The sequence below is a fragment of the Crocodylus siamensis genome, chromosome 11 (assembly GCF_052110815.1).
Source record: "Crocodylus siamensis isolate JL-2025a chromosome 11, ASM5211081v1, whole genome shotgun sequence".
In the NCBI taxonomy this organism is placed as follows: Eukaryota; Metazoa; Chordata; order Crocodylia; family Crocodylidae; genus Crocodylus; species Crocodylus siamensis.
In genome coordinates, this window is record NC_143405.1 from 8,219,045 (window position 1) to 8,229,626 (window position 10,582).

The window sequence follows — 10,582 nt, forward strand, 5'->3', positions numbered from 1 at the left end:
AAGGCCGCCACTTGCATCTCAGGAAGGGATCACTTTGCCCTCCAACTGGCAAGAATGCACTACTAGATCTTGTGTTCCTTTGAACTGTCAGGAATCAGTTCCTGCCGGAGGTAAGATGCCTTACATGGACCAGCTTTACATCTGCCGTTGATGGTCAACAGCATGCTCTTTGCTCCCGTGTCTAGGTGCAGGCAGTGTTCACTAAGGTTGGGCCTAACACCGCTCTCTGAATCTCATGTGCCCTGAGCCCTTGCTGGGTGCAAAAGCTGTGCCTTCCTAGAAGTGTATGATTAACGCAACCGAGAGGGGCCGGAGCAGAAATAAATCAGAACATTTTTTTTTGTTGCTATTTTGCACTTTAAAAGAAAAACCACAAAGGACAGAGCAGCTCAGTCAAGCAAGAACCACCTGTGGTTCCATGTATACAGAAGGGGAAGGAACTGAGCGCTTTGCAGGCAGATCAAATCCCAGAGGAGGGGGCTTATTTAGGTACCAACCTTTATACTTAAGAGTCCTACCTAAGCCCTGAGCTCCTCCTCTGCTCGCCCCAGGAGGCTGCAGCACACAAACAACCGCGTCTAAAAAGCCTTTGGCTTCTACCTCACCCTGCTGAAGCTCTTCTGGGAGCCGACTGTCCAGGGGAATACAATGCTCTCATTCTCTGAACGCCCAAGAGACAGCGCTGCTCCAGAGAAAGCAATTCAAACCCCAAACGAGACCCTCTGGTTGTCTGCTCTTCTTGCAAAACCTGTTAAGGAAGCAGCTGCTATACTGCAGACCCAAACTACCCTTGGACTGCTTGGGCCTGGGAAGTTGGGCATCCAACTTGTTAGATGCAATCCTTGGCTCTTATACTGTTTCCAGATGATGTGTGGAGGAGGGCTAGTCCTGGGAGTCCTATTCTGGAGCCTGGGAAAGGGAGGCACAGAAAAACAATCTGCCCAAGGTTACATGACACCTCACAGACAGGAGGACTAAGGTTCAGGGCTTCTCACTCTTGTTCCAGCACCCTGTCCCTGCCTTCAATTTGCAGAGAGCATCATATCCCTCAAGATACACAGGGACTCTTGTTCATCTCCCCACAGCCTGGCACAAACTGGCCGCTGGCTGTTGCCCCTGTCCTCACGATGGCTGGCTTAGGCCCCCAGCTGAGACCTGCAGAGCAAGTGATTTCCACCACTGACAAAGTCTGCTGCTTTGCTCGAGCTAAGCCCAGCTGACAGCAGACCTGAAGCCCCAGGAACTACAGGTCCCCCCGCCCCCCATAATGACTACAGGTAAGAAATGCTCCTAGGATGCCACAAAGACCTCTCATTTCCCAAATGTTTACAGCATGGGTCCAGTGCTGCATCACGAGCCTGCTTTACATTCACTTACTGAACAAGGACCTCTATGAAACCAACCTGAGACCCAGCAGCTGACTAACGAATAGCAATGTTGCAGAGGGTATCAGGAAAGAAAAGAAGGACTCACATTTTGTGCCCAAGACATTCTTGGGCATACCTACCATCCCTTACCTTTGAGACCTCTGAAAACCAGCCGCACAAGGCACCAGTCTAAATGCTGCAGCAGGTCTGCCTGCAGGATGTGGGGGAAGGCAGCACTCAGCCTGGGGCTAAGCCCACTGCAGACAGACCACGCTGACGGCCTTCCCTGGCCCTATAGTGACAGAAGCTCCTACTGAGAAGGTCCCAAGCCTGCAGACTGATTCCGGATGCTGCCAGCAAGCATAAGGTTCAGGACAGCTGGAAGATGGACAGACAGGGCTGTCACAAGGTCTAGACCAGTGGTTCTCAACCTTTCGAGATTCGAGGACCTCTGGATAGACTCAAGTCCCCTGTTGGAAAATGCCAGTTCTTAATTGTCACTCTTTTTTGACCAGAGAAAATTAGTAGAGCAGCTTTCCAGTTACAAAGAACTATGGATTTCTATTTGAAATCTCTGGTATTATCTTCCGAATCATGTTTGCAAACGTGACAGTGCTACTACCATTTTGTCCACCCCTCCAGTGACAGCCTTGAAAGGATCTCAATGTAACAAGGTGGAGAAGTGCAACCCATCCTCAGGTCCTTTTCTGAGAGATGAAGGCAGCTTCTGCCCCCTGCTCTGTAGGTAATGGCTGCAGTTCCTCTGCAGGGTCCGAGACAAGAGTTTGGGACTCAAGCTAAGCATGTGTCCTCTCACTTCGGCACACCACAGAGCCCAGCTCCAGAAGATCTGGGCCTCAGACAGTCCTCACCTCTCCACTCCCTCAGGCTGGCTGCCAGCTTGCATTCAGAAGGTTATCTCCACAACCAGGAGGATGAGATGTGCACACACACACACACAAAAAGCTGTGAATCTGCTGAAACCAAATGCCAAGTCCCACACTACACAAAGGAAAGTTTCTGCTCTCCCACTGCTGAGTGGATTTATCAAGACCTGTTGATCTGAATTTAAAATCTCCTCCCAAAGGAAGTGTTTGGAGTCCCACTGCCTGGCACCTTTAGAAGCAGACACAACAAAGGACTGATACGTGCACTGTAGGAAACAATACTGCACTGAAAAGAAAAGGAAGGAATAGATCGCTCTCTCTGAAATTTCTCTGAGTCTCCCTATCCATTAAGTCCGATATAGCTGGTTCGAGCTACAGATAGGATCAAAAGCATTTGGAGCAAATGTAAAATCCACCACTATATCTCAGATACTCAAGAGTCCCCAGTACTTCACCTCTTTTAAAAAAAAACACCAGTACAACACTGCATTTCGCTGCAGAGTTTTTAGGCCTAACAAGTTCTTCAACCCATGTACCTGCACGGTATAGGTATATTCAAATCTCTTTGGAGATGTTAGAGGAATTGGTCAAAAGCACAAAGGGCATAGAAAGTAAGAGTTCACGTTGTAGTGTGAGCAGCCCTGTTCAAAAACCCTGAATAAAGGAAAATACTTCTGACAAGGAACTCATTTGTGTCTGAAATATGTGGAGGAAGCCATGAGACAGGAAGCAAACAATGCTTTATGGACACCAATACTTTGCATCCACCCAGGCTTTTTAGTCTGGACCACAGGCAAGCTGACCGGTTGTCTGGACAAAAATTTCTCCAAGCCCCACACAGGCACCAAGTCAACCCAGTGCATTCTTATTCCAAGTCTACATGCAGCCTGAGCAGCCTCAGCCAGGTGAGCCCAGTGCAGTCCTATGGCAGGTCTACCTGTAGTCCAAGCGGCCCCTGGCAAGTACCAGATTAGCCCATATACTCCTACAGCAGGTTTACCTGTAACCCAAGAGGCCTGAGCCAGGCCCAAGGTGAACCCAGTGCACTCCTATGGTAGGTGGACTTGTTGTCTGGACGGCCCCTGCAGAGCTATAGGTCAGCCCAATGCTTTTTTATGGTAGGCTGATTTGTTGCCTGGAGAGGCCGGGCTGGGGTGCAAGAGGTCAATCTATCACAGGAATGCTTGGGTTGATCTGTAGCCTAGCCCCACCCAGACCATAAGTGTTTCCCATTCCTTTTAATGATCCCCCTCCCCTCTGCTGTGGCATCTGCCTCTGTTCAGCCTCATCATCATCACTCTGGGCACCAGCTCTACCTTCCCTCGCTTTACAATTTCTTCTTTTCCCTGGATTTTCTGCCTTCCCTCTGGTTCTCTGCTTTCTCCCTCTCTGTGGCAGCCTGGACAGGGTATTTTCCTTCCCCTTGGCTTGCCTCCCCTTCAAATCCAGTCTGCAAGTAAGAGGAGGAGGAGGGGGAGGTACAGGAGCCCAAGTGCATATGGCCAGATCTGGCTGAGTCGCCGAATCTCATCTGATTCCAGAAGCTAAACAGTCCCAGGCCCAGCTAGCACATGGCTGGGAAACCAGCTGGGAGTCCTGGGTACCTAGACTTCTACTTGGATGGGTATATCTATTTCTTATGATGCTTTTTTTCTACCAGGCAGGGCTAACAGGGCAGCAGGTAAGGGAGACAGCATCAGGCTTAGACCCTGGGAGCTCCCAGAGCAGAGGTGGCAGGGGCCGCTGGCTGCCCACCCAGAGCAGCACCAGGTGCTGGGGAACTTTGATAAGTCAGGATCAAGCCCCCTGAAGCCCTGAGGCCAACAGACCACAGCAGGGGTGAATGGCAATGGGTGCGAGTAGAAGAGAAGCAGTGGACGCACATGGCTGTATCCATGTTTTGTAGGAAGTCCGCCCCAATTCCAGCATAAGAGCCCCAACAACTGCCTGGGAAAACTTCCCCATCCCTCTACCAAGTTTGTTTCAGCGGGGTGTTAACTCTGACACCCAGACCTCTCGACTCCTCCACATCTAGGTAGCCTCAAAGAGCCTCTTTCCGGACCATCCAAGCTCCATGTTCGCTTCAAGTCCCAACACACAGTACAGCACAACTGCCCGCTAATGCCACAAAAGACTTGGCTAAAATTGCTGTCATCCCCCCCACCAGCAAACTGTCTCAGCTTCTCTTCCTGGGCTTCCACTCCTTGACTTTGAGCTAGGGAGATGATGTTCAAATCTCCAATGCACCAACCAAAAGAGCTGGCTCTTGGATGTTTACACCTCTCTGGTTACTCTGGAGCCATGTCTCCTCACTCGTCCGCTGTGGCCCCTTTCACGTTCTCCCCCGAGACAATACTTGCAGTCTCCTGGGAGTTTTCACTGCTTCTTCCAATTTGTCAACATGCCCCTGGTGATGCATGCAGCAGCTCAGGATTAGACACAAGATGCAGCTATGCCAGAGCCAAAGAGGGAGATGTATATACACACATGCACACCCCCTCCTGAAAGTTTCTCCTTGTCACCTCCCAACATCCCTATTAGGACAGCAACTTCAGAGATTTTGCCTCCCTCTCCACAGCCATATTGTTAGTGAAAAGACAGCTCAGGCCTGCAGCTTCCAGACAAATTCAAGGTTTCACAGAAAAGTAAGATTGGAAGGCAGCTCACAAGTCATTTAGCCCAGCCTCCAACTCAAGGCAGGTTAAACCTGATTAAATCTTCCCACCTGCCCGTCTGCCTACCCTGCTCCTGAAAATCTTCCAGGCTGTTGATCCCACTACCCCTCTAGGTAGCCAGTTCTGATGCTTATGGTTTCAGTGAAGCAGCATCGGTCCATGCGGACTAGCCAACAATTGTATTTCACATGCTTTTTGTCATGCGTTATATTTAGCAGCTGCTTATGAAAATATACACTGAAAAATGACACTGTTTTTCCTGCTGTGTCATTTCCATGCGAGACACCACCAGGGGGATATTATGGGATTCTGAGTGGGAGGAAAGATGGTTTGCACCAACCATCCTTCTCCATTTTGTTGCAAAACATACACATCGGCCCCCACTGCTCACTCATCTCTGCTCTGGCACGACAGGGGCCGATCTCCTTACCTAAAGCAGCATGCTCACCAAGCGGTAGATCCATCAGAAGATCCTGACAGTCCTTTGTCATCGTGAAACCAAGTTCAGTTCCAGTGAATGAGAAAAGCTGACATCTAACCCTTGGCTTTTGTTTCTACCATGGGAGAAGCCTTTGCTCAAACCATCTTCTGTGATGCAGTTACAGGTAGGTATGGACCTCCCGTGGAAGGGGCTCTCCTGGAATAGTTCTACCTGGTCTTTTTTGCAGCCAAGTCAGTTTATTTAAATAGCCAGCCAAACTGCAGTCATTCTTGGGAAGAACTATGCAGCTCCCCACCCCAGCCCCAAGTTGCTTCTAGTGACCATCTAACAAGGATCTGAAAGACCTGCTTTCACACTTTTTCCTGTTCCAAATGACAGGCTAGGGATAAGGAGCTGTGAAATTACCAGCCTATTAGATAAATGAATCAGTGCTACATGAAAAGCAAAACCCACTTTGGAGGTGCAATTAAGTGAAAAAATGAGGATCAAGCACAACTTTCATGGCTAAACAGCAGGGTAAATGGGAAGCTGACTAGTGAGGACCTAGGGTGGGCACAGGGATGTCTCGCTCCTGCCAACCTAAAATCAATCCACCCACCCCGTGCTTCAGATTGAAGACTTCCCAGGAGTTCCTCCTAAGCCCACAACTTCAGCTTGGGCAATCACAAGAGCCCCGATTACAAGGGGAAACCTTCCAACAGCAAAATGGCTTTGTATTGAGAGCAGCCATCAGCGAGTCTACTATTTATTTCTTACACTGTAATAGCACTGTGAGTCCTTCCTCTCCTGGTCCCCAGGTACTTCCAATTGTAGAGTTACGTACAAAGAAAGCTTTGAGCAGCTCACAAATGCAAACAGGACCCAACAACATAACCAGCTATTTTTTGTAGCCAACAAAAGGCACAATACTCTGAAACTCAAGTGTACGAAAAGGCCCTAAATGGCATCCTAAACTAGGGCCCAACACTTGCAGTTCAGGAAGGACAGTCACAAGTTAAGGACCTGTTACCTACCAAGAGGGATACAAAAATACCAGCACCCCAGACATGGAGATCTTGGAGATTATATTTTATATGGTACCAGTCCTCACAAACACTGCAGCCAGAGAGATCAGGCCCACTGTGAAAATCCCCATAAAACATGGCCTTTAATATTGTCCCAGTCAGGCAAGTCAGTGTCTTGATAAGTCTTAAGGCAATCAAGATTTGTAGTAGAGATAATATCTTTTATTAGACCATCAAGATTTTTGTAAAAAAAATTCCTTAATTGCAAGCTTTCAGGCACAAACACCCTTCATCAGGCATTAGAGAAAAGACTGTAAAAGTTCTCCTGGGTAGAAATGAAAGTTCATTGTTTCATAGGTTATTTCATAGGTGATTTCTAGGAGGATGGCCTGAAATAAATTAGTCACTAAGTAGAAGTTTTGCAAAAAAGCTTAATATGAAAGGGGTAATTCTCAAGGCAGTCATCTTTAAACAAACAGTCCTCCCTTTCATGACTCAGATTTATTACAACTCTTTTTTTTTTTAAATCCTACATTTTCACCATTTTTGCAGTCTGCTCTGCTTCAACCAGTTTGGACAAAAATGCTTTACTTTCAGGCTCTTCTGCACTAGACAAAGTGGTGCAATGTTTAATTTGACAACATTGCACATGGAGCGATTGAACTCCAAGCAAAAATTTGCTGAGTCAAGGGGGAAAAAGGGTAGATATTGCTGCTAGACACCGAGTTTGTGAAACTTAAGAAAAGTGTGTGCGAGTGAGTGCAAGTAAAAAAAGTGTAGATGTTGCTGTTGGATGGAGTTTGTGAAATGTGTGTGTACTAATGCCCCAAACTACACATGGGAAACAACAACGGGAAGATTTACCCACAACACAGGAAAGTGTTTTGCATCCCAAAACAAAAATGCACACTCCTATTCTATAGGTCTACACACATACATACATACATACATACATACATACATATATATATATATATATATATATATATATATATATATATATTTTGCTCCAATATGTTTTTCTCTTAGTTTAAAATGTTGCCCTGAAATTCGGCTAGCATCTCCTGAATCACCACAGACAACCACATGCTAAAAGTGGCTAGGGAAAAAAAGGAAACAGACTGGTTTGTCTTCCACATCCCAGCCAAACTCAGGGGCAAACACACAGCACCAGGGGATGAAAGATGCATTTGATTTCTTCTTTTTTTTTTTTTTTAGTTCTTTGCTGTGCCAATCTTCAGCTGGATAACAACGCGCGCTGAAGACTTTTTTTCAACCTGACCATATCCCCATAAAAAAAGGCACACCACATTTCAGACAGGTCACAAGGAAGGCACATCATCAATCATTTCATAATATATTAAGCCAACTGTTGGGGCCGGGGGGGTGAATTTCTAAGGCCTCAATGCTGCTGGCAGCGCTCTCGTGGACCATCAGTAACTTCAGTGCAGCTCCAAACAGGTTTGCCAGTCCATAGCCCCTTGCAGAATCAGGACTATTTTCAATAATCTGTTTCCACAGAAGAAAACATGCAGTCGCTTAGCCTGAGGGTTCAGGTAGAGACCACCCCATGCAACTTCCCTCTTCCCTTCCTCTGGACCATGTTATCCTATGGGCCCTTGGTCCAAAGCAGGATGCTGTGCAATCATAAAGCAAGCGCACATCCATAACGGGCCACGAGAAAGCAGAGCCCCCCAGAAAAAACAGGCTCTGACACGGCACCCCGCAACTTTATATTTGGCCAGTCTGGTAGAACCAGCAGCACCAGGCCAGCTCTCGGGAGCAGCAAGTGTCTTTTCTTACCTCTGTAGAGTGCCTTGCAAGAGGGGGCTACTACTGCAATAAAAGTTTTAAGCTACAACCATCAGCTTATTTTTAAAAAAAAATCAGTAAAGTGAGCAGCAGCTTTCAGTAAGGTCCGTCAAAGCCAAGGGCCTACAACAACCTGCAGAGTCAATACCCCGCTCTGGAAAGGATTACCCTCAGGACCAGGACTCTAGAGCAGGCCTGTTTTCTCCCCACCCCCTCCAAACCCTAGCAGCATTAAAACAAAAAGGCTCCATTGTAAGCATCGCTCCAGCAAACACAGATCCTCCCTCGCCATTTCTCCGCCTGGGAGCCAAAACTTTCACAGCAAAATTCAGCACCCGGGTCCGCACAAACCTGGCTTCAATTGGGTTTGGGAGAGGCGGCGGCAGCAGCGTGGGGGGGAGTGTTTCCCATCGCTGCCCATTATGCCCAGCTCCGCTAAACAAAAAAAAAACAACAGCCGCCAACTCTCCTCAGACACGCAAGGAGAAAAAACCCCAAAACACCACCACGCATTGCCATCCCAGGACCCACACATAGCCTTTCCAGCACAGGTGACCCCCAGCCCAGGGTGTGATGAATTCCTTCCCGGGGCCAAAAATAGCTTAAAAAACAAAGCCCTGCCGTATCTACCGAAATGCATCGGGACCCCAGAACCACCCCCAAGCAGCCTCCGAACTGCCTCTCCCCAAGTGCCCCTCTCCGAAGGCTTTGCTGAAATGCCCCCATCGCACCCAAAACATCTCCTGAGTGCTGCGGGGAGAAACAACCTGCCCTGGCAGCTTCCCCATCCGCCCCTGACTTTAACAATGCCCTCAACAGCCCTGGGCTTTCCTAGCCTGGGCTTCTTGTTGCAACGCAGCATTTATTGTTTTATTGGGGGCGGAGGGGGGGGGGTGATGCCCTGCAAAAAAAAAATCAAGCAGTTTTGCACGGCCCAGCCCTCGAACGACAGCAGCAAACCGCGGGGGCATGAAGCGGGCCTCCCAGCACCCGGGCACACAACCAAAACAATGGGTCTTGGGGGAAGACGCTCGACACCCGAAGGCTGCAAATCAGCCACAAAATTAAAAAAAAATAAATACAAAAAAACACCCCCACCCCAACAAAAAACCCTTACCCTGCAGGGGAGGGGGGGGTCAACCCTCTCGGCCCCCCTGGCTGCTGGGGCTGGGGGGAGCAGAAATGCAGGCTTCCCAGCTGCAGGGAGGAGGTGCCCAAATCCCTTGGGGCGGGGGAGCCCCCAGGCTGGTGGCTGCCCCAAAGGGGCTTGCACCCCAGCTCTGCCCCTGGGGGCAGCACCCAGGCAGGGCACGGGGATGGGGGGAGGCCAAGGCCGGCTCTCTGCAGCCTCTGAGTCGGGCTCCATTTTAGAGCCGCCTCGCCCCCCCCCCCGGCCCCGATCGCCGCCGCCAGCCCCCGCCAGCCGCGCGCCCCGGCCCCGATACCCACCTGTGGTGGTGGGGGGGAGCCGGCTGTGCCTGGGGAGCCGAGTCAGGAGGGGCGATGGGGGCTCGGGGCGCAGGATGGCTGCGGATTGCGCGGCGGCGGCGGCGGGAGCCTGGCGAGACGGCTTCTCGCTGCCTGTGTCTGCCCCTCCCCCTCCCCGGGCCGAGCCCCGGCGCGCCGCGCCGCGCAGCGCCCCCTGCAGGGCGCCCGGGGAGGCGCCGCGCTCGTCTCCTGCAGGGAGGGGGAGGGGGACGGGGCTGGGGGCCCTGCGGCCTTCCTGGCGCAGGGCCCGGGGAGGATGCAGCCGGGGGTGGGGAACAGGGAGCCGTAGAGGGCTCCAGTTGCAGCAGGCGAGGTTTAGGTTGGATGCTGGGGGCAACTTTCTGGCTAGGGAGGTGGGGCAGTGTCGGGACAGGGTCCCCAGGCAGGGGTGGACTCTCCATGCCCAGGGGGTTGGAAGATCCAGGCAGAGGCACTTGACTGGGATGAGCTGGTTGGAGCTGGTCCTACTTTGAGCAGGGGGTTGGACTGGAGGGTGAATGCCGCGTGCCCCCTGGAGGCGGGGGGCAGGGCGGCTGCCCGCAGGTGGCAGCCGCAGGGCAGGAGCGGGGCTACAAATCTATGAAAACCAGACCGTCCTCTGTGATGGCCAGCCTACGCTGCCCCCTGTGTCCAGGCCCCAGCCCCCCAGTGTGTGGGGCAGCGGGTGGGTGTAGGGGGCAGGGGGAGCTCTGCCAGCCTGCAAAGGAAAAGCCACAGTTTCCCATGTTTTTCTCCTTTCAAAGAGAATCCATTTTAAAAGTTTCTTCACACCCCCTTCATACACTTTTGCAGCCCACTTTTGGGTCACGACGCACAGGTTGAGAAACACAGGACTAGATGTGACCATGTGAGGGCCCTTCCAACCCTCCTTTTCTATGAGTCTGTGGTCCCAGGAACTGCAGGAAAT

General features: G+C 50.7%; 1 protein-coding gene across 10 annotated transcripts in view; it reads right to left on the reverse strand.

The window, feature by feature from the left end:
• PRRC2B (proline rich coiled-coil 2B) overlaps positions 1–9,797 on the reverse strand; it is a 60,829-nt gene extending 51,032 nt beyond the window's left edge. For 9 of the 10 annotated variants that reach the window (XM_090022205.1, XM_090022207.1, XM_090022206.1 and 6 more), the window contains exon 1: positions 9,637–9,797. The gene's annotated coding sequence lies outside the window, so the exon portion shown is untranslated. The remainder of the gene's footprint in view (positions 1–9,636) is intronic. The other variant, XM_090022203.1, reaches the window with a different exon arrangement.
• Between the last annotated feature and the right edge of the window lie 785 nt (positions 9,798–10,582).